The sequence below is a fragment of the Coturnix japonica genome, chromosome 4 (genome assembly GCF_001577835.2).
Source record: "Coturnix japonica isolate 7356 chromosome 4, Coturnix japonica 2.1, whole genome shotgun sequence".
In the NCBI taxonomy this organism is placed as follows: Eukaryota; Metazoa; Chordata; class Aves; order Galliformes; family Phasianidae; genus Coturnix; species Coturnix japonica.
In genome coordinates this window covers 74,115,544-74,138,042 of record NC_029519.1, presented here as the reverse complement: position 1 = coordinate 74,138,042, position 22,499 = coordinate 74,115,544, and the positions used below count along the sequence as shown (strand labels likewise).

Below are 22,499 nucleotides of genomic sequence, written 5' to 3'. Positions count from 1 at the left end.
TTCCTTGTACTTTAGACTTAATAAAATCTCCAAATAAAGATTATTTTCACTACTCAGTTTTGTTGGAGCACATCTGCTCTCTTATTTCTCCTTTGGTCTTCAGGTGCCAAGAGTTTTGAATACGAAACTGGAAAGTAATCATTTTTGTTTGTTGTTGTTGTCATTAGTTCGTTTCGTTGTCTTTTATTTCATTTCAATAATTCTTTAGGTATTGTGTATTAACTACTTCTACTAACCTGCACCAGGCTGCTAGATTGTTAGTACTGATTTTTATTTAAATCCTGCACATAAAATTTTATCTCTGCTCCTTTTAAAATTCTGAGTTACATTTCAATTGAAAAATATATTGTGTGTCTGAGAGGCATTTACTGCTGCCAAATTGCCTACTTGCTGTCTCTACCCTCTGCACAGCTACTTCTGGAGGGAGTGGTTGTCTCAAGGAAATCACAAGGAGTTTCATCCATTCTGCAAGTGGGCTCAAAATTTAGCTCCAATCTTCTTGTTACTTTTTAATGTATTTTTTGTGTGTGTGGTTCTGCCTGTATACAAAGTAACTTAGAGCAGCAAAGATCTATAGGTTGTTTATGTTTAACTGAGAGACAAATACACTATTGATAATAAATTCTCAGCTACAAAACAACTTTTTCAGAATAGCCACTGTTTGGTCTCCATCAGCGTTCAGCAAGCATCAATGAATGTCAACGCCTGCAGTTTTTTCCCACACGGAGGAATCAATGACGCATCTTTGCTCCATATGCATTTCCATGTCAGATGCCATTTTGTCAGACTGCCCCTCTGCTGCCAACTGTCACACTGCAACAACATATAATGGAGCACTGGTGGTAAGGTTCAGCTTCTACTGCCATCCCACCAACATCTACCTCTGACATCATGGGCCAACATAATAAAACAGGAGTAATTACTTTTGGAGCAGCCTTTATCTATTTGTTGAAACTGATAGTTTGATGAATAATGTCACAGATTATATATACAATGTGCAGGTATAAAATGAAAACACAGCATAAATAATAAATAAATCTCTGAAATAACTCAAGATTTTTGTTCCTTAGGTGATGTCTGGTTTGGACTCAGTGCACCTCCAGGCCTACTTCATGTGGTGTTCCGCTGAGCAGCCACTCTGGCAGCATAAAAGGACAGGACAAATAGTAAGTGGGCTCCATTTTGTATCAGTGACCTGATATTTCCAGTTTAACATTAGACTCATTCTTTTTTTATTTATTTTTTTCAAGCACAATACAAATACAGAGAGACACTACTGAGGCAAAGGCATTAGCCAAATATTTCAAATCTTGCAAAATATCTGGCTCCAAATATTCTCCAGCTGTCTGTGGACAGTGTACTTCTTTACTGTTATTTTCCTCCCTGAACCATTTTATTCTTCCCTAAGCAGCATATTGGAATGCGGTTCTGAAATTAAACAAACAAACAAAGCAACAACAACAACAAAATAAACAACTGAAAAAGAAAAGCCACCAACACAACAACAAAAGAACAGCAGAGATTTTTAAACAGAAGTGCTGTGAGCAGAAAAACAAGCCTTCTCTTTTCTCTGCTGGGTTTCTCAAGAAGCATGACACCATTGACATAAGGACTGTTTACATTTCAATATTTTCAATTTTACAGTTGGACTGGCATGTAAATCTTGGAGGTGGAAAGAACAGAGATATCCTAACTGAAGACAGGTGATAATATTTTTGTGATGGTGAGAATAAATATCTTACTTGTACCAAGATAAATGACCCTGTACGTAGTAAAACAGTGCCGATGTTGGAGGAAAGAATGTTCAAGAGCAGCATATCCTTGCAAAAACAATACCGGTGTTACTGTTGCAGCTAAACTGTGAAAATAGAGATAAAATTTGGGAAAAGTACATGAGATTTTTAAAGCAAATCTTTAAAAATTTGCTCTTTGTACAGTAAGAGAAGCAGTACATTAAGCCGTGTCTTCCCTTTGACAGAAGATATTTCAATGATTCCAGTTCCTCCTCTATCTTACAAGAGCAGGATTTTGCAGGGGCTCCAGTGAATATATTCAGCTTGAGGACTGTATAATGGGCACAAATGGAAGACGGACATCAAGACTGTTCAGGAAGGACAATCTGGTTGGAGTCCAAAGCATACAGATACGAGTAGTCTAGAGAATTGGGTTCTAAACACATGAAATCACTAAGTCTCTTGCTGTTATGGTGACTAACTTGCTCTCAAGGGATCCATCAGTGACGCACTACTTATATTGAAGTTGGTGGGATGGTTTCCTGGTTACCAGTCTGGAAAAGTTACTGTTAGGATGAATTCCAAATAATTTAGGTGTTTCTAAATTTTCAATCATTTCCCTAATCATAGTCAAAATTTCATTTTAATCGCAGTTCTTTGTAGCTTCATAAATGTTTTCTGCATTTTATCATGGTCCAGAGAGAAATGCCGTATGATCAAGAAATACACAATTTCAGTAAGAGAAGAGAAATAGTTGCCAGGCATCCTGAATGATCAAAAATGCAGATGAGATCCTGAAAAGAGATATTCCCCAAAAGTACCTACCACTTGCGAAGTGTGAGAATTAAGTACATTTCAAAGATATTCAAGACTTTCATTCTGAGCTACATCCCTTTACAGCTACATACAAGTTGGAGGAAGAGTTTCTGAAGCACAAAAAGGAGAAAGTAGAAAATGTGTTACTTACAGACTAAATTCCTGTGTAGAGCCAGGAGATGGACTAGATGATCGTTATGGGTTCCTTCTAACTAAGGATATTCTATTATTCTGTGATTTTAATTCTACTCATTCTGTTGCAATGGACTCAAGTACTGATGTTTAACAGAAACAGAGAACAGGTTGCTGTCCAGGAGATTATATGGTATAAGAAATTTCCCAAAGTTAATTTTCAGATCTGAATTTCAATATAATTACTTTGTGATAAGCAGAGTAATGAAAATAGAAAGAACGAGGTGACCAGCAAACACCTTGGGGATTCTCTATCCTGTTCAGTTTCTACTCCTGACATAGGTGCAACAGTGCTGTAAAGAGCATCCATGGCAAAATCTGCCCCAATGACACTTTTCTCTGCTATTTTATAGTCACCAATGCCAGAAAAGAGCAAAGCTCTCTTCTGTGTGATGCCATCAGACTTTAGTGTAAGAAATTCCACCTCCTCTCATTGCATGTTCCCTGACTGTCTGACATACATAGGCACTGCCTCTCCAGGCAGAAAGCACAGAAAGAAAAGTACAGTGTTAGTGACTAGGAAGCAGTGCTCTGCACAGCACCATGGTGCTGAGCATCCATGTGCCCACTGAAGGGCTTCTGTCTCATCCACCTCTGTAAAGAATGTCACCAGCGTCTGCTCTCCAGGGAGGTAATGCTTTGATATGAGCAATGTGACAAACCTTGTCTAGCTTGTCAATCGAACAGCTAGTCAATACCAGACTTTAAAGCCTTTACAAGCTCTGTATTATAAGGATATTTCAACCTCTACATAATATGGAATAATAGCAATAGTTGTTTAAGAGATACACTGAGAAATAATGCTACACTATCCCTATGAAAGCTTTTCTCTATTTTTTTTAGCTTATCAAGGCACCAGCTAATTACAGCCTTGATGTGCACTGGCCTAGGTCCAAATTACTGAAATCCCACAGGATCTATGTACTGTCATTTTTCAGGAGCTTGAGTCAGAGAAGCAAAAATGTCTGTATCTTCCTCAAACTGGTTTCAGAATCTAAAGCTTAAGGGAAAACTGTGATTATACTCTCTTTCAGTGTCTATGCATAAGATCTTATGCAGAAAATATTTAATATATGTTATAATTGTGATTAAGAGCAGAACTTTAGTAAAGCACTTATGGTACCTTGCTAATTTCTCTTTGTATATTTTATATGGACAAGGAAATGTGGAAAGGAGGAGATTAGATTCTCATAAAATTGTGTGGTTAATTAAATTGCCTCCTTGGCAAAGAATGAGCCCCATTTAACATTTTTCATTATTACCTTTCTGAAATTGATAAGAAACATGCTTTAGTCAACTAAGCTATCTCATTCTTAAAAACATTCAGATGTCTAGAAGAGGCATTTCATATAAGCTTGTTAAGAAACTGATTGATATTCAAAATAAATCATCTAGAGATTTAACCATGACTGCAAAAGGTGCATTTATGTCACATAAACTTCAAACACAAATGCCTGATTTGTTTTGTGTATTTAGTTCAATGTTAGTGGTCTGAGACTCAACACAATACCTTTTACTTCTTACTGTTGCATATTCTGTTGCTATAACAATTGTTTACCATTATAATTGATTGTGCATAGAATTATAGAATCATTAAAGTTAGAAAAGATATCTAACATCATTTACTCCAATTGGCAGTACATCCCAACCATGCTTACTAACTATGTCCCTCAGCACCACATCCACACGCTTCTTGAACACCTGCAGGGATGGTGACTCCATTACCTCTCTGGGCAACCTGTTCCAGTGCATTAACATTTTTTCAGAGAAGAATTTTTTCCTAATATCCAGCCTGAACTTCCCCTGGTGAAACTTAAAGCTGTTACCTCTTGTTCCCTTTCAGACTGATGAAATGCATGTTCCTGATTCATTCTCTTACCTTGCCCAAATGCCTCACTGCAATGGTCAAAATTTAGCTGAGTCTTCATTTCTTATCCTCCTTGGGCTTGCTGTAGGTAAATGCAGGGTACCAGCCATATTATAGGAGTGGCTGAGAGAAAGCATCAGCATGCAGCAATGCAGTTCAAGTTGGGTGAAGTATAAGGGCTGCCCTGCTGCAAAGTTTAAGCTGCTGTGTTCCCATGGGTAAACTACTCTGCCTTTAAGCCCTTGAAAACTCTTTTCACATCAGCAGAGAAGGGCTGGAGCTTAGCAGATAATATGCCAAGGACTCCATTTGGAGTTTGATGGACTGTGCTTGAGGAAGAACCAGGGGTTTGCAGGGAGGTGACTAACTTTGCCCCACTTTGAAACTCTTCTGTTTTCTGCAAGAACCTGGAAAGAGATGAAGAACTGAAGGAAGTGTGTGGTTATGGCTGGGACAGTCTCATGCTGAAGTGCATTAACCCTCAAGAAAATTAGAATCTCTGTTCCACAGTTGCCATGACCTGACCTGGAAATTCAGACCACAGCCAGAGTGATACAGAGACTGCTATATTTCTGGTTCCGCTAGACAGAAATTTGACCTAGTACTCACTACAGAAGCAAGAATAATCATGATGGTACCTTTCAGAGTCTTTTCATGAGGACAAAGGTCAAAGGAAATAAAAGCATGCCCCCTTTTGCAGAATGAACAATTCAGGTTTTGTTGTCAGAAGAATACCTGACATCTTTCACCTCTAATGGCAATGCTGAAAGTATTTCAGGGACATCTTGTGTGCAATGTTTTCTTCAGAAAAAAACAGAGGAAAAAAAAAAAAAAAAAAGGGCTTAGTACCAAACAGCAGTGGTGTTTATTGGTAGTTCTGCTCAATAAAAAGGAATAAACAAAACAAAACTTCATTGCTCATTGAGCTATGGAGGCAGAAGCAGATATTTGATTACTTCAAACAGATTAGGGCTGGTTTATGACCTTGGATTGTCATCTTCCTGGGAAAAGAGATGAAAGAGCAAAAAACCCAAAACCAACCAACCAAACAAACAAAACAAAGGAAGCGGACACAACTGATTATGAATGTAAAAGGCAAATCTGAGAGGTTGGGTGTCACTGAAAGTTTTCTCACTCCAATTTATAGGAGGGAGAAGAGGTTCTTTGGTATATGTATACCCAGTGTGAGATTAAGAAACAACAGTTCAAATGTTGGTCCGACCAGTTTATTACAAATCTTAATCAGGGAGATGGGGAAGGGGAGGATGGACACTATTATGATTTAGGGTGATAGGGAAGGGAAGGCAGACAATAGTAAAGATAGGAAATAGAAGCAAGGAGTCTTTGTAGGAAGCAAGAGAGTCATCACCATGGATCCAGCATGGTTTGTAGTTCAGTCATTGATCTTCAGTAGTGGTGGGTTGTCAGGCATTGTTGTTCCATTGACAATGATGGTGACCACAGTGACAATTTCCAATGGTAGTACAAACTTATTTATAAGTCCAAAGTTGTCAAGTCAGCTTTCTTTGGAGTGACAGCTTGAATCCAAAGTGGTTGAGTCATCTATCCTTAGGATGGCAGCTTCTGGCTCTGGGATCTTAGCAGAAATTCCTTTGTTCCCATCTTCTGAGCCTTGCCAGCAGATAAGAGGGAGCAGGGATACCCATCCGCATCCTGTTTTTCACAGGGCACGATGGCTTCATTACCCAGATTTCCCACACCAAGCTGGAGCTATTTAGTCCCGGGCCAGATCTTACACCAGTAAACACTCCTGTGCACTCCTTTCTGGAGGCAAGCAGCTCTGGAGGAAGGTGCTTTCAGATGTCCACAAATTGATGTTGATTGTCACACAGTAGTATCCATCACATGCCTCCTCCATAAAGCTTGAAAACTTACCACAAGAAATACCTCAGGAAGCAAGCTTTGAGCCAGAAAAGAAAGGTTCTCACAATAGTGCAGTACAGTGTCCCTCTTTGAAAACTTAGCACTTCAGGACTGAAGATTTTCCCTAAAATGGAAAAAAAACCAAACCAAAACAAAAAAAAAAAACAGCCTCAAGCCTAATGTTCTTCAGCTTTTATAGTTCATTGGGAAATGGCAGTTTTAGGTCATCCAACAGAACTAGCAAGAAGTAAATGAGTAAGCAGTTTGAAAAGAATCAAAGAATATACTGAAGGCAAATCTTTCCAAGAATACTCAGCAGCAATATTGTTTATTGCTTTGCAGTAAATCTCAGTACAGCCACTCAGCTGTCCTCCTCAACATATCATTGCTCTAAAGTAATTACATCACTAAACGAGCTTTTGAATCAAAAGTGCCAGGTTTACTGGAGATGATAGAGAAAGTGGAAACTTCACTGCTGATTTTTCTATCTTGTTTGAATTCACTTAAAACAAAGCCTGGCTCCATTTGTTGGTGGTGTTGTTTTTCTGTTTGGGTTTTGTTGTTGTTGGGGATTTTGTTTGTTTGTTTTGTTTTTGTTTGTTTGTTTTTTACCCCTTAGAAGTTTATTGCAAAGTGATCATTGCAATATGGCAGTCCTGAATAAGTCATCTGGATCAATTTTGTTCTGTGGGCTTTCTCAAAACTACCCATTTCACTTTGCCACAGTTCTACTGTGCATATGTGTTGCTGAAAAAAAAATTGTCATTACCATTTTCAGAGAGGTGCCCAGAATGATCCTAATCTTTAATTTCTGGGTGGTAATACTGTGTTTGTATGTCCATCATTAAACATGGAGAGCCAGGTTAGAGCTCCTGTTCTTTTATGTGGATTAATTACCATTTATCAGCTCTAAATACCATCAGTCTTTTAGCACTGTGAATTTCCTTCTTCTCTGCATAGCAGCTTTAGACTTAACTATCCCAAATAATTTCATATCCTCTGCAATATTTTTTCCCTCAATATTTACCTCTTTTCCTTTATCCTTTACAAATATGCTGAACATGACGTGTCCAACCACATATCCTTTGAGATTTTCAGTTAACTGTTTCAGCATTCATTTGTCAATAAATGTGCTTACAGCAGGATAGAGACAAAGATTATTTTCGTTGAAAGAGAGAAAACTTTTGCAGCTTTTGCTGAATGCCCCTTTTTTAAAATTCCAAATACATTTTGTGTCATAGCACTTGGCTGGATGTCCACCATTAAACACAAAGAACTATATTACATTGGTTTTGCCTTTCTAACAAACCAATACTTTAAAGGAACACATCATTCCACAAGATGTGTGAAATTTCACCTTTGGCTCATACCAAACCTGTATTTTCAACCATAATATTGAGTTCAGTCTTTATTACAGTTCTTTACCAATCTGGTTGTTGCCGGTCAACAGTAACCCATTTTTCCTTCCCATGATGACCCCAGTCACCCTCTGTGACACTGGCACTGTACTCTTATTTCTCTGATTCTCAGGCTGAGTCAAGCAGTAGATTATTTGATGAGTAGTTTGGTGAGTCCTCAAATCTGAAAAGCTTTTGAAAAACAGCATCTCTCAGAGGTTTGTATTCAGTTTATTGTTGACAGTTCCAATTGACACAATGCCTTGCCATCCTCCTCTGCTCTTATGTATTAGTGATAACTTCCCCCGCCTTCCTTCCACAACGAGAGAGATAAAAGGTTTCCTCATTTTCTATACATTCATTGCCTGTTCATCTTACTTAAGCTTCCTAGTATATTTGAATTTCTTATTAGCATTTATGTCTCTGTGTTATTTATGTCTTTACCAAATTGATCCCTGTATCTTTTTTTTTTCTTTCACAATTGACATTTTATTTGCTACAACCTGTTACCATCTTCTCAAACTAATACTGTTTCTGCTTCTAAGGGTGTGGATTTTTTCACTTCTAACACTCTCCTTTAAACTTCTGTTCAGTGATGGTAGCTTTGTGGCATGGGAATAGAACTCTTAGGGCCTAAGTTTCTAGGATAATAAGTTTTAGAAGCATTTTACCTCATTATCTGCTCCTTTTGAATGTCTCTATAACAAGCTTCCTCATTTTAGAGTATTTTTTCTTTTTCAGTGTTGGTGCTCAGAGCTACCAGCTGCTTGTCCTCTGCTCTATTAACAGTTTGCCCACAGAGAAGGCATGAATGTGTGACTTCATCTTGAAATTACATTTAAACAGGGTATATGGTGTGTCTTAAACCTCCCAGAGCTGCTCTCTCCCTGTGCTTCCCATGCACATCACCTCTGCCTCACTTACCTGATGCTCTATTGTAGCCACAATGTCTCTTGCAGGAAAAAACTAATAAGTTCTTGTATTTTAAATCAGTTCTGGGGAGAAGATGTTTAGTAATTTAAGGACATATAATTAAATGATAATCAATGGATTATTCATTCAGGACCAATGATTATTATTCTCTATACCTAGCTGAACCCAGCACAAAAAAGGCAGGCATCTCATCTTTTGTTTTCAGAGCTAGTTCTTTGGTATACTCTGCAAGCTCTTAAATGACAAAAATCTGTTGTTTTTTTTTTTTTTTTTTTTCTTTTTTTTTTTTTTTTGGTCGTAGATAGTATTCATAAAAGTCTATGAACCCAAACAGAGACAGATAAAAAGAGGATTCTTAGATTCTCTTTAACTTATTGGCCCATATCACGGAAGTTCAAGAAGACAAGTGACTGAAAAGGTAATATAGATTCTGTGACATGTAAACAGTTGAGTCAGTTATTATCATAAGCCACAAGGTTTGTGTGGTTTGTGACATGTTGCTTTATGGTAAAAATTCTTAGTACTCTGAAAATGAACTCACAGGCCATTAGATGCTTCACATTTATCTCTTGCAGAGAGCACCTTACTCCGAAGTTGCCTTATATTTCTGTATGCACTGAAGCACAGAAGAAGCTATTAGGTTCTACAGAGTCCTAACTTCTTGAAGGGAAACTTCCTGAAGAGAATAGGCTGAAGAAGGCTGAAGGCAGCGGCAGCTAACAATGAAAGGAAAAAGAAAAGGTTTAAGATAGCAAAACCAAGACACTTGACTGTCAGAACTTGTGAAACTAATTATATTAGCAAATAAGGTACACTGTGAAGCAGGAAACAAACATATTCTTTGTAATCAAGTTTTCTTTCCACTACTAAATAATAATCAGTTTGATGAAATGCAAGAGGGATATTTATCTTCTTTCTTTACAAGATGCCGTGTGAACTTCTCTCTCCTGCCAATTAGTATTGATCTTATTCACTTTATGCTTCCTTTCTAACAGTGAGGTAATAGAATCTGACACATAATTTGCTGAAATAATTTTTCATTAGACTTCCCAGACCTTGTCAATACCTTGACATGGTAGGCAGATCATTGTAACAGTATCTAGTAGTGTTCATTTAATATCTTTATATTAGTTAGTCTGCAAAATAAGTATGCTTTGAGAAGGTTTTGGTGTTCAAATTTTTGTAGCAAAGTTGAGTGGCATATAGCTGGATGCAAACACAAGATGACAATGTGCTTTGATAGCACTACGATATTTGGTCTGGTCTTGAATTGCTCATTTTTTGGTGTTTTTTTTTTCTTTTTTTGTGTGTGTGTGTGTTTTGTTTTGTTTTGTTTTGTTTGTTTGTTTGTTTGTTTGGAGACAGAAGCAAAATGCATCAAGGATTTATATTAAAGCCAGCTAAAAAAAAATCAGGCGAGCCATCTACCAACATTTGCTTTTTGACGTGTGCGCTTCCACAGATAGTGTTTTCCTTTTGTTTGACTAACAAGGGTTGTAATTCCAGCATACTAAAAAAAATCACATTGAATAATTGGTTTGATCTCCCACATCTTCCAAGCTGAAGATTAATGCACAGGTGAACAATACCTTTTTTCTTCCCTGTTTTCAGAGATTTCATTTATTCTTTGTCCTTCTTTGTTCTGCGTTTTGTTTTCTAATTAGTATCTAAGCTCTCTATAGACACAAATTCTCCTTTCTTAGAACAGGACAGTGTCTCAGTCAAGCTATAGAACTGGAAATCAAATAATGGAAAATAATATTCTTCATATGAAGCCAAGCAGGTTTTTGGAGAATTGTTACAACAGTCAACTTCTAACTTCACTTTGCGTGGTGAGAATGGTTTGTGCATTCCAAGAAGCACCACAGATAAAAGCTTTGGAAGCCCTCCATGACCAGCATGATCTCTCAGAATTGCAAAACTGTAAAGCAATCCAAGAATTCCTCTGAATTATTCACACAGGACAATACCTTGGTGTGCCGGCGCAGACTGAATGGCAGAACAAAGCCACAAGTGAGTTATGCATTCTCTATCACTATAAAACACATGGAAATTCCCCTCTGCTGATGGGAGCCTTGTATTATCATACTCTCAAGCTGTACAACAAAAAGCTTGGGAATATCACCCCTGGAATCAGTAAAGTGCGCTGATTGTTGGTCACTGAGGAGAAATTATCACTTCTGATTCTGGACATTGGAGTTTGCATGGTGCAAAGCCACCAGAGTCTCAAATACTCTGAGCAATTTCCTTGATTACATCAGAAGAAAGGCAAACAAGTTGGAATAGAATCACAGAATCATAGAATCATAGAATCACAGAATCATAGAATCACAGAATCATAGAATCATAGAATGGCCTGGGTTGAAAAGGACCTCAAAGATATCTAGTTTCAATCCTCTGCCACAGTCAGGTTTTCCAGCCCCTAAACCAGGCTACCCAGAGCCACATCCAGCCTGAATCACAAATGTAGGACTGATCCTGCTTATCTCTGTGTGTCTACAATGGAAGTATCTTCATGAGAGGTAGGCAAAGAAGCTTTGAATTTCAGTCAGTTGTAGTAGGCATAATTCATCTGATCTCATCAGTATGTGGTTTTGAATGATGTCAACTGTTTGTTTCCTGGCTCCCACTGGCCTTCTTACCCACATCTACAGTGACTACAATAGAAATCTAAACAGACTTAGTGCATGTAGACATAGACCTATGCAGATACATGTAAGTATGGATACTCAGTAATGCAAACGCCACATTACAACTTTGTATCTGTCTGATAAAATAAGTTTACTTTTACTTTAATTTTGATCCTTTAACATGGTGCTTCACAAGTTCTCAGCCCTGTAGTCTCTCATGATGAATTAAAGACAAAAAAAAAAAAAAAAGAAAGAAAGAAATGATCATACAAATTAACAATAAAGCGAGATTAAGTAACAGTCCTCTAGAAATTCCATGTTTTCCTTGCTGTGAATCTGAAACAGATCTGAAGTTCTGTTGCACAGATTTATACCCAGAAGGTAGACCTTTATTTCTCTGGACATGATCTGCTCCTGATGTGAGACAGACAATGTGTTTTCATGAGGCCAGTTAACATAAATGCATAAATAATTAAATTAAGTATCAGCAGCCAAGCAACTACATGCATATAGTTGTACTCATAAAATGTGCTGCTCAAGATTCCCCCCAAAATCAAGATCATATTCAGAGAAGGGCAACAAAGCTAAGGAGGGGGCTGGAGCACAAGTCTTATGAGGAGTGGCTGAGGGAACTGGGATTGTTTAGGCTATAGAAGAAGAGCTTGAGATGACCTTATAGCTCTCTACAAAAACCTCCTCAGAAAGAAGATTGTGACAAGCTGTGCAACTAACAACAGGACTAGAGGAAATGGCCTCAAGTTACACCAGGGATGGTTCAGGTTGGATATTAGGAATTTTTTTTCTCCAAAAGAGTGGTCAGCTGCTAGAATGGGCTGCCCAAGGGAGATGCTTGAGTCACTGTCTGTAGAGGGTGCTGAAGACTTGGAGGTGTTCAAGAAATGTTTAGATGTTGTTCTAAGAGCAGTGTTTAGTGGGGAAATATTGGTGGCAGGTAGATAGTTGGATTGGGTGATTTTGGAGGTTTTTCCCAACCTTGGTAATTCTATCATTCTGTGATCAAAACCTACATAAAAACTGGCTCAATAAATACTTTGGCACTGAGACACAAATGTATAAGTTTCCAAGCAAAAATTAAGAAGCTCATTTTTCATTCCAACTGTAACCAAAGGACAATTACAGACCACAAAAAGCCACTTACTTATAACCTCACAAAAGCATAAGAAAATCTGAAAGCAGAAAGCCATTAGGGGAATCATCTGAGCAGTAAATATTAGGCATACAGAAAAAAAATCTCTAAACATAGGCTTCTACAGGAATCTGTGCATATGAAGAGAGAAATCTATCTCTAGAGAAGGGTGGGGGTTATTAATGCAAAGGGTACTGTTCTCCACTCCATTCTCTATTTCATTCTCATTGAAAACCTCTACAAAACTAAGCTATTTTCATGTTAGCAAAGAAGATAGTCTAACCATTCTCACCCAAAGCTATTTTCCCCCCTGAAGTCATACTAATGCTTTAAAATGTCAGTGCAAAATAAATAAGTTAAACTGACTTCTGCTAGGTGAATTCATGCAGCATGTGGCTCAAGAATAACCTTCCAGATAAACTATTTGTTCTTTAGGGTATTAAACTGCACTTGCATCATTCTTTAATCAGAATTCACAGCAATGTCAAAAGTCATAAACTTTATCTTCAATTTATTACAACAATAACATTTCCCTTTGGCCCCTGAAATAGATTATTGGAGTGCTTCAACGAGCATGCACACAGCCTTAGTGACCCTAAATGACTGGTCTTAACTCGCCCTTAGAATTGATGAGAAAACAGGCAAGCAAGCAAAATACCTAAGGTCAGCATCTCCTTAAAAAATCAACAGAGACACCCTCAAAGTGGCAACAGCTACTACTCAAATAGCAAAGGTTCAGACATTAGGATGGACCTCAACAAAAATTTAAAATCAAAATCAATGCTTTGGACAAACATAACCCAAACAACACAGCCACTTACTGGCAGCTTTCCTTTGGCTACAAGAAATTAGATCCTTTGTGGGAAAAGTTCTAATCTCTAGGCAGATCAGAAAAAAGAAACTACAGTAATATTTCTGATTTTGTTGAATATATTAAGATGAAGTTTTCAGTACACTAGCTTTCAATCAGAGACATTCAACTGAAAGGCATAATTTGGGTGTGTACCATCCAAGAATGAAAGCAAAGGGAAAATTAATGTAATGTAATTTAACTAGACATGATTGTAAGATGTGAAACCTAAATGTTCCATCCATTTTGATGGGAGTGGGAAAAAATCATTTAAAAATAAATACAAAACTAATGATTGTCAGAATCTTTTGTTGAACTGATTTTGTTGCAAAAACATGGATTTATTACTGCAACAAAAACTCTTAATGAATTGTACCCAAAAAAGTGTTGCTAGATGCAATTTCTAGAAATGTTGCCTGAGAGAGGAAGAAAAGAGAAGCCTGTGAGCACATGAACTAACCCCGCCTCAGGTACTCATTGAAATGAAACTGCTTATTCAAACTACATACTGTAAAATGAATTACTGTTATTTAAGACACTTTAACAAGACTTAAAGCCTTAACTACGTTTGTCAATCTTATATAATCTATGTATTTTCTTTATGCTTTAATAACATTTTTGTTGAAATCCTGAATATACATAGGAACTACTAAAACAAGCCAAGACTAATAATAAACTGGCATTGGTCCTCAGTTCTCTTGGTTATCGCAAAGCATGTGCTGAAGTGGATATTCTGAAGATAAAAGAGTGAGGATTCAGGTCTCCCAGGAAACACAGGCAAGAGTAATTTATACAAGCATTAAATTAACACATAAATGTCAGTGTAAAGTAGTTGCATAAGGACATGGGAGGATGCTCAAGAAAAGAAATTCCAGTATGGTCAACCAGTTGAAAAGGAAAGCAAAGATATCACCATATGAAGAAAAGGGAGATAAAAGAGTTGTTGCATCAAGACATCTGCTCTTTGATCATTGACTAAGAGATGATAGAGTGTAATCTTCTGAAAGCATGTGACTTGAGTAATAGATTTCCAGTTTCACCGTTAATATCATTTTCCCATGTACAGAACAAAGTAAATATATTCTTGCAATGTTCAGCAAAAGAATGATCCAGTCAGAAGTTGGCGCTGGTTTCCTCTTTTATTTCTGCTTCTTTTGTTGGTCCTATTTTTGCTTTTTTTCAAAACACATTGAAAGGCACATGTTCTTTTGCAAAACAGAATTAGTTTTTCAGTCTCTCTTGCACACACATGAACTTACTTATTTTTAAATGTTCATTTTACTTTAACAAAAAAATAACTAAACAAACAAAAACCCAGCAGAGTGAATGATAAAAACTTTACTTAACGCCTGCATTTACATTTAATCATTACGTGTTTATAGGTTTATAGGTGGGGCACAGACAGCATACTAATAAAACGTTTTACCATTAACAATGATACAGAAACATTCTCCCCCTTAATAAGAAATCTGGGCTCTGAATTCTCTCCTCATCTAATTGGCCAGTAGACTAAGGGAGATTTGGTTCCAGATTAGGTTTTTTAGTCCATCTAGATTACTGTAGAGGAAGTTGAGATGTCTACAAGTGTGTTAGAATTTTTCAGTTCCCAGTGAAACAAATAGTCTGAAGATCTCAATCTCAAGTAAATGTATAGATATGTACCTATTATGAACAGAATCCTGCTTGCAAATTTTTCATAGACACACTCTTTCATTCTTCCTGAATGAAATATCACAGCATTGCATTGGAAAAGACCCTTAAAGGCCATCTAGTCCTACTTCCCTGCTGTGAACAGGAACACCTACAGCTAGATCAGGGTGCTCAGAGCCTTATTCAGCTTCACTTTAGATATCACCATAGAAAATAACAATTTCCAGGATTAAAGTCACATCTAAGTATATTTTTATCATTAATGTTCAACAGTTTTATCCAGTAGTTTTACTCTCTTGTGAGACAACATCTCAAGGCAGTCTGAGTTATGAAGAAATAGTCACCTACACCTATAGTACATGCAAAGCAAGATGTGCTCTCACAGAGTTTCCTGGCTCAATGGAAAGTAGGATTATAAGAGCAGCTCCTGCAGCTTTTGTTAGGCAGTGTTTTCTGGTTTTGATATTAAAGCTATGAACACTAGATTTGATGTAACACTCAGCAGTTTCAGCAGCTTGCTGTGCGTGGGCAGGAAAGCTGCATCTGTAGATTCTCTCTCAGCTGCTGCTTACAAGTTTAAGAGCAGCAGTAACCTACTGGTGATGCTTTTGAGCCTCCTTAATAACCAGGTTTTGTAATAGATTCACAGATCATCATGCAGCTCCTGGTTTTTGGAAAGTTACTGCTTCCTTAGCCTCATTGCTAGCTCCCAGGCTACATGCAAAACATATGCCCCGGTGGGTTACAGAGGCACTATATTTTTCCTGTGTGGTGACTGATGTTTGCTAGTACTTTTAAGTAAGCTGAGTAAGTGTATTCTTGAAATGCACCACAGCAGTCATAAGGCATTTTGTTACTGGGGCAGAATGTTATAAGTGTGATTATGGAACCAATTTCAACCAAGCAGTGAAAGTGCAGGCTGAAAAAAAAAAAAAACTAAACTGTAGCATTCCCATGAGCCAACACAGCTTTTCCTTATACTTCAAATATAAAAGAAAAATATAGATATTTCATTTTTATAAAATCAGTTTTGTAAGTTTGTTTGACAAAAGAAAGCACTGTTTAATTCATGTGAGATACTACATTCGTGGACTATGGATTAACTGAATATGAAGCTTACAGACTATGCGTTCTATTTATTTATTTGTTTGTTTGTTGCTAGGGCTCAGGTCCTTCTGTTCCCCTCAGATACCTGCAGCAGAACATAAAAAATAATAGAGACCATGACACTTCATCTAGTTGGGGAACAGATCCAAGCTCTGCAGCTGTCCACAGCTATTATCCACATTGATGTAATTTGCAAAAGGCTCACATTTCTAACATTTCTACCCAACTCTGTTGGCATTTCAAATTGCGGTGGCTTGCAATACCTAAAAGAAAAATGAAATTTCTAGAGCAGCGCAACTACTAATACTCATAAATAGGATTTCATGAGGCTTTTTTTCCTTTTTTCTTTTCCCTTTTTTTTTTTTTTTTCCCTCAATTAGTCCACTTTTTAAACCCAGGTTCCCCAAAGAGACTGTGTAATAAAGAATTAATTTATTCACTTCAAATGCCTGAGATTTGCCAAACTATGAATTAATGATAGCCAGTCTTTTATGTCAAATCACTCACGTCACTTTCTCTCACCCAGGAAAGTTCATGACATTTTGTTATCTATTCCAAATGAATTCACTGGATTTTAAGGACACAGGTTCAGCTGTGGACGTTTTTGGACCCTGAGTTGCCTTTCTCAGCAAACCAATAAAGAGGCCTATGGCATTAATTTGTTTGTGCCTGTCTTCTGGGCTGTGTTGTTACTGTGTCCTAGAAGGAGTGTTTCCAGTAGTCTTCAATGAGCTCAGAATCAAGTAATTAAGAATGCCATAACATTGTGGAAAGGCATGTTGCTCTGTATAAAAGGGATGCAGCTGTGTGTTGTTAAAGGCTGTAAAATGGAGAAAGGACATAATGAAGGAAAAACCGGAATCTTCCAACAAACCTAGGCTGAATTTCAAGAACAAATCTTTCCAGTGGGAGAAAGAAATGGAACTAGTTCTTATTTTGGTCATAGAATCACAGAATTATTTGAGTTGGAGGGACCCTTACAGGTCTTCTAGTTCTCAACTGAAGTCACCATCCTGGAGGTGTTCAAGAAAAATGCAGATGTGGCACTGAGGGACATGGTTAGTAGGAATAGTGGGGATGGATTGACAAATGGACTAGATGATGTTAGAGATCTTTTCCAACCTTAATGATTCTATGATTTTAAGTAGTATGTGGTACACCAGAGGCATGAAAACTACCACTACACAAGCCTGCCTACAGACTTTTCTGCTAAGACTAAAGATATCTAGAAACGAGATTTGGAGTTTGAGCCCCTAAGACAGCAGAAAACTGAGCTGAACCACACATATTAGCATCCTTCACACAACATGTGGTGGCAACCCCTGCCTTCACTTTTCCTTCAGCATCGCTACCCTGAAAATAACCCAGGATCTTCTCCACATGGCTGCATCATCATGACTGACATAAGGGTTCTCCTGCTCTCATCACACCATATAAGCCACACCTGCTACCTTAAGTGACATGGAATTTTCTGCCTTCAAAACACCCTGCCTTTGCTACTAATATACAAGAAATCTCATCGTCCCACCAGAGCCACTGCTGGTGCCTGAAAAACCAAAATCAAACAAACAGCAAAAGAAAACAACAACAAAAAACAAACCAAGAAGAGCTGCCTTAAAACACAGTACTGCAACCCAGTGAAACAATTCAGGCTTTTTTTTTTTTTTTTTTTTTTTTAATAGCATACTCTAAAAGAGCTGGAAGGCTCTGCTCCGAGCTTATCTGCTTTCCAAATACCTATTGCCTGTTCCTCATTAGTACACATTAACACAAGCTGGGGAGACAACCTGGCATTACAAGGGACACCGACGGATTATGAGTTGCTATGGTTTGTGAAATGTAAATTTACACTGGAGTGCAGGCAGGGGACATCAGATATCTCTGTTTCCCTGCAGGGCTTTTTTGGAAATTGCACAATATCAGATCATCCAGTGGAAAATGCTTTCAGGCCTGGAGCATGAGGTTAGGAGTCAACCGAGCAACAAAAAACACTTCTGAATGACTTGATGGAGCCTGACTCACTAACAGAAGGATATTTTGTAAATCTGATTGGGTGTTTTATGGATGGCACTTTCGTATTCATATATGTGAAATGAAGGACCTGGTAGGCACTGGATTTATTATGAGTATCACCTGTACTCACTGCTTAGTTTTGGTTAGCTTTAGCTGAGCATTCAGCAAAGGGTGACCACAATGTGCCTTTGTATACCTGAAAAAACTTCAGATGGATTACAAAGAAAACAGAGCTCATGGTTTTATTTTCAGAATTGTTCCTGGAGCATGTGGCTATTTTGCCTGTCCTGAATGAAGGAGTCCTGCTGATCATTGCCTATATCACAGAATCACAGAATGACCCGGGTTGGAAGGGACCTCAAGGATCATGTAGTTCCAACCCCCCTGCCTGGCAGGGCCACCAAACATACACCTTTACTAGATCAGGTTGCCCAGGGCCCCGTCCAGCCTGCTCTTGAACACCTCCAAGGACGGGGCATCCACAACCTCCCTGGGCAGCCTGTTCCAGGGCCTAATCATCCAATTTGTGGGAGAGCAGAGGAAATACAATTTTGAACAACAGTTCTTTTGCTGCAAGGTAGTTGCAAGAGATCCTTGCTTTCCCTTTAATTCCCTACATATATGAAGAAGAAAGATGAATCTACACAGCAAGTATTTGGTTTGGTAGGAGAGGACTGGGTAAGCAACATTACTCCCCATGTAAGTGACAATCAGGTTTGTGGCCACCTGAGGGTCCTGAACATCCATAAGTCTACAGGTCCTGATGAAATACATTCCAGAGTATTGAGCTGATGCACTCAGCAAGCCACTCTCAATGATATTTGAAAAGTTGTGGCAATCAGGTGAAGTCCCTGGTGACTGGAAAAAAGGCAACACATTGCACCTATTTTAAAGGACTCCCTCAGCAATTTAGTTGATAACACCAAATTGTACAGTGTGACCAAAACACCAGAGAGATGGGAGACCATCCAGAGGGACCTAGACAGGCTTGAACTGTGGGCCCAGGTGAACCTCATGAGGTTCAATAAATCCAAGTGTAAGTCCTGAGTTGTATCAAAAGAGCAGCCGGCAGGGTGAGGGAGATGATCCTGCCCTTCTGCTCTGTGCTGGTGAGGCATCACCTGGAGTGCTGTGTTTAGATGTGGAGTCCTCAGTACAGGAGAGACGCAGACATGTTGGAGCGCATCCAGAGAAGGGCTGCAGAAATGATCCATGAAATGAAACATCTCTCCTATGAGAACTGCGGCTGTTCATACTGGAAAAGAGAAGGCTCTGAGATGACTTGCTAGCAGGCTTTCTCCTAAATAGGAGCTACAGGGAAGAAGGGGGCAGTCTCTTTAGCAGGGTCCATGGTGACAGAACAAGGGGAAATGGTTTCAGGCTCAAAGAGAGTAGATTTAGATTGGATATAAGGTGAGGGTGGCAAGGCAGTGGAACAGGCTGCACAGAGATGTGGTTGAAATTCCCTCCCTGGAGACTTTCAAGGTGAGGCTGGATCGTTCCCTGGGCAACCTGATGTAGCTGTGGATGTTCCTGTTCATTGCAGGGGATCTGGACTAGATGACCTTTAAAAAGTCCCTTCCAACTCTAAGTATACTATGACTGTAAGTGAAGGTACTGACTAACTTTATTCCCTGTGCTCAGGCAGGCAGGAATAACATCACATGCCCCCCTTAGCATGAAGCAATTTTACTGTGGCATAAGTTAATATATGTTGTATTTGATAGAGGCTGAGCATGTACAAGCAAACTATTTCAGCTGTATAATATGTATATATTTCAACTGTGGAAGCTTGATTGAAGCAGAGGCAATGAAAGCTGTGGAGAGAGGGTGGCACAGCATGTCTGAAGGTCTATGTCCAGAGCATAGCCAGCCCGCAGTCCTAGAGGGTTTTGTCCTTGATGCTCAGCCCACAGTGAATCCCATACAATGGGATGAAGACATGTTCATCCTTGTGGGGCAGTGGCTATCATCACTATGGGCTTCTGCACCACTGGCCACTACTCTGCACTGTTTGAAATAAATACCTGCTTCACATCTAATTCTGTCTTTTTGCAAAACCCTTCTGTTCTTTTTCTGTGTTTCTTCATTCAGTGGGAGGGAAAGCAATGTGATTTGGTTGTTTATCTCAGCTCAGGTAGCATAAATCATTGGCTGATGCACATGGTGACAAATGAGCATCTCTCCCCTGTCAAAGGCAAAGTCTGCAGGGAATGGCAGGTAAAGCTGAGCCTGTTTTGTTTCAGGGATCCTCTGAAAATCCTCTTTGCTTTCCTTTGGTGCTCTGCACCTTAACATTGTTAAGGATTGCATGAATGGTGATGAAGCACAAGCCGCTTTAAAATGGTGAATAATTCATTTGTTAGTATATGAAAAGAAAGCTCCAAATTATCTCACACTTGTATGAAAGATGAACACCTTAACATTAGAAAGTAAACAGTATAAGGTTGAGTTATTGTGGATTCCATGAGTGAACCCAGCCTTACCACTAATTTTGAATGATTTCAAGGGAAAACAGATATAATTTTAAGAGAATACATATACAAACTGTACTTATACCTTTGTATCACACTGCTATTTTGCACAGATACTCGACTTACATAACAGCATTTAAGAGATATCAGCTTTTGACATTAGCTGGATCCTCATATACTTTGGAAGAATTTCAAGCCATGCTTCATCTAGTTTTACAGTTGCAGGGATGCACAGAAGCGCTGTGGAATCACTGTTCTCATGCTGAAATTCATCTCATCCCCCCGGAGTAAAATAAATGTCACAGCTAGCAGCCAGGTTCTCCTCCTCTGAAATATCTCCACTGCGCTTCAGTGTCAGGAATCAGTGCTCACTATGCTTATGAATTTTGACTTTCATTCAGTGTCACAGTGATATTTCCAGCCCCCCCCACAACCCATTCAAAAGCATGGGCTCAGTCCACTCCGGAGCTTGTTGCAAGCTAGAGAACATACCTTTTTCCCACCAGAATCTGTTGTGGCTTCCAGTTCCACTTAACTTCCAATTTCAGCCTCTAGTTGAATTTTTTCTAGTGCTTCCAGTCTAACAACTAACACCATTCAGACGCATCAAGGTGTAAATTCACCAGGCCTAGACTGAGGAGTTGGTATGAAACTCCCCCCCTCTAATGATAAAAGTTAGGAGTACCTCTCCCTCATGCTGAACAGTGGGTCAGATCTATACAGAACCACAGTGAGAAGTAAAGATAGAGAGGACCAAAAGTAGCAGAATTTGGCCAGATCTCCACAGACACCTTTTAAACAATACAAGCTCATAAGACTAGAAGGGAATCCTTCTATCATCATGTCTAGTTCCACTCACATGGAATGATCCTTTATACTTTCCAAAATGTATGACTTCTAGTACTGTTTTTTTTTCTCATTCTAGAGACTTTGTCTGCATTTCTCATATCATGACCCTGCTGTTATTGCACAGAAGGAACTCACAGTATGGAAGGTTCTTGTAAAGAGGTAACAGGACTTCTGTTCATGCTATTTTAGAGGTCTTATCCTATAAGCTAGTGTAGATTCTGTAAGGAGTATTTCTTCTGAATGTAGATTCCAGTAAGGAGTACAGCTGCAAAGGCCACAAAAAACAATGTCATATATCCATCTTTTAGATGTCTAGAAATTCCTGTGGAGAATCATCTCTATGCACAGCTATGTGTACAGTTCATCTTTATGCAGTGTTATACACTATATGTTGCTGGTATCAACAGTAGTAATGCCTTGCTATTTCACCAACACTTTTCAATTAGCAAAACGCAGTGTTATAAATAACATTTTACTTGTTTGCATCACTTCCAATAAGCAGTATTCCCCAAGACAAAGTCAAAATGCCCTTCTTATTTATGACTGTAGTTTATTTTTAATTCAGCATTTTGGAAATAGTTGATTTGCACTTATTAGTGTCCCAGCACTGAGTAAGGTCCCACTATAATACTCTTTAGATCAGAAGACAAATCAGCAAGGGCTAAATTAGTAAACCCAAAGTTGGATAGCTGTACAGTTTGACTAGCCACTATGAACAGTTGTTTATAAATTAAAATAGCCTGAAACTGCAGTTTCACATTTCCTGCTATCACAGATGTCTTGTTCCCATGCTTCAGTCAACACATATGCCAATGTCAAAGTGGCTGCTACTAAAGCTTTATAAACAGGCTCCTACCAACTAAGTACAAGCCAATATTTCTGTATTAGCCAAATGCAGCATTAAGGTAAGGCCTTAGTACCCAGAGGAATTACAAACATTTTCCTTGAGTCTTATGT

General features: G+C 38.5%; 1 long non-coding RNA gene across 2 annotated transcripts; it reads left to right on the top strand.

Annotated features, from left to right (window-relative positions):
• The first annotated feature begins 245 nt into the window (after nucleotides 1–245).
• LOC116653398 lies at nucleotides 246–17,852 on the top strand. Of its 2 annotated transcripts, none has more exons than XR_004307133.1 (3): nucleotides 246–842; nucleotides 1,071–1,166; nucleotides 1,645–4,139. It is a non-coding gene; the product is annotated as an uncharacterized LOC116653398 (long non-coding RNA). The 2 variants fall into 2 exon arrangements; XR_004307132.1 differs by lacking the exon at nucleotides 1,645–4,139 and adding an exon at nucleotides 9,398–17,852 and having other exon boundaries at nucleotides 247–842.
• The last annotated feature ends 4,647 nt before the right edge of the window (nucleotides 17,853–22,499 follow it).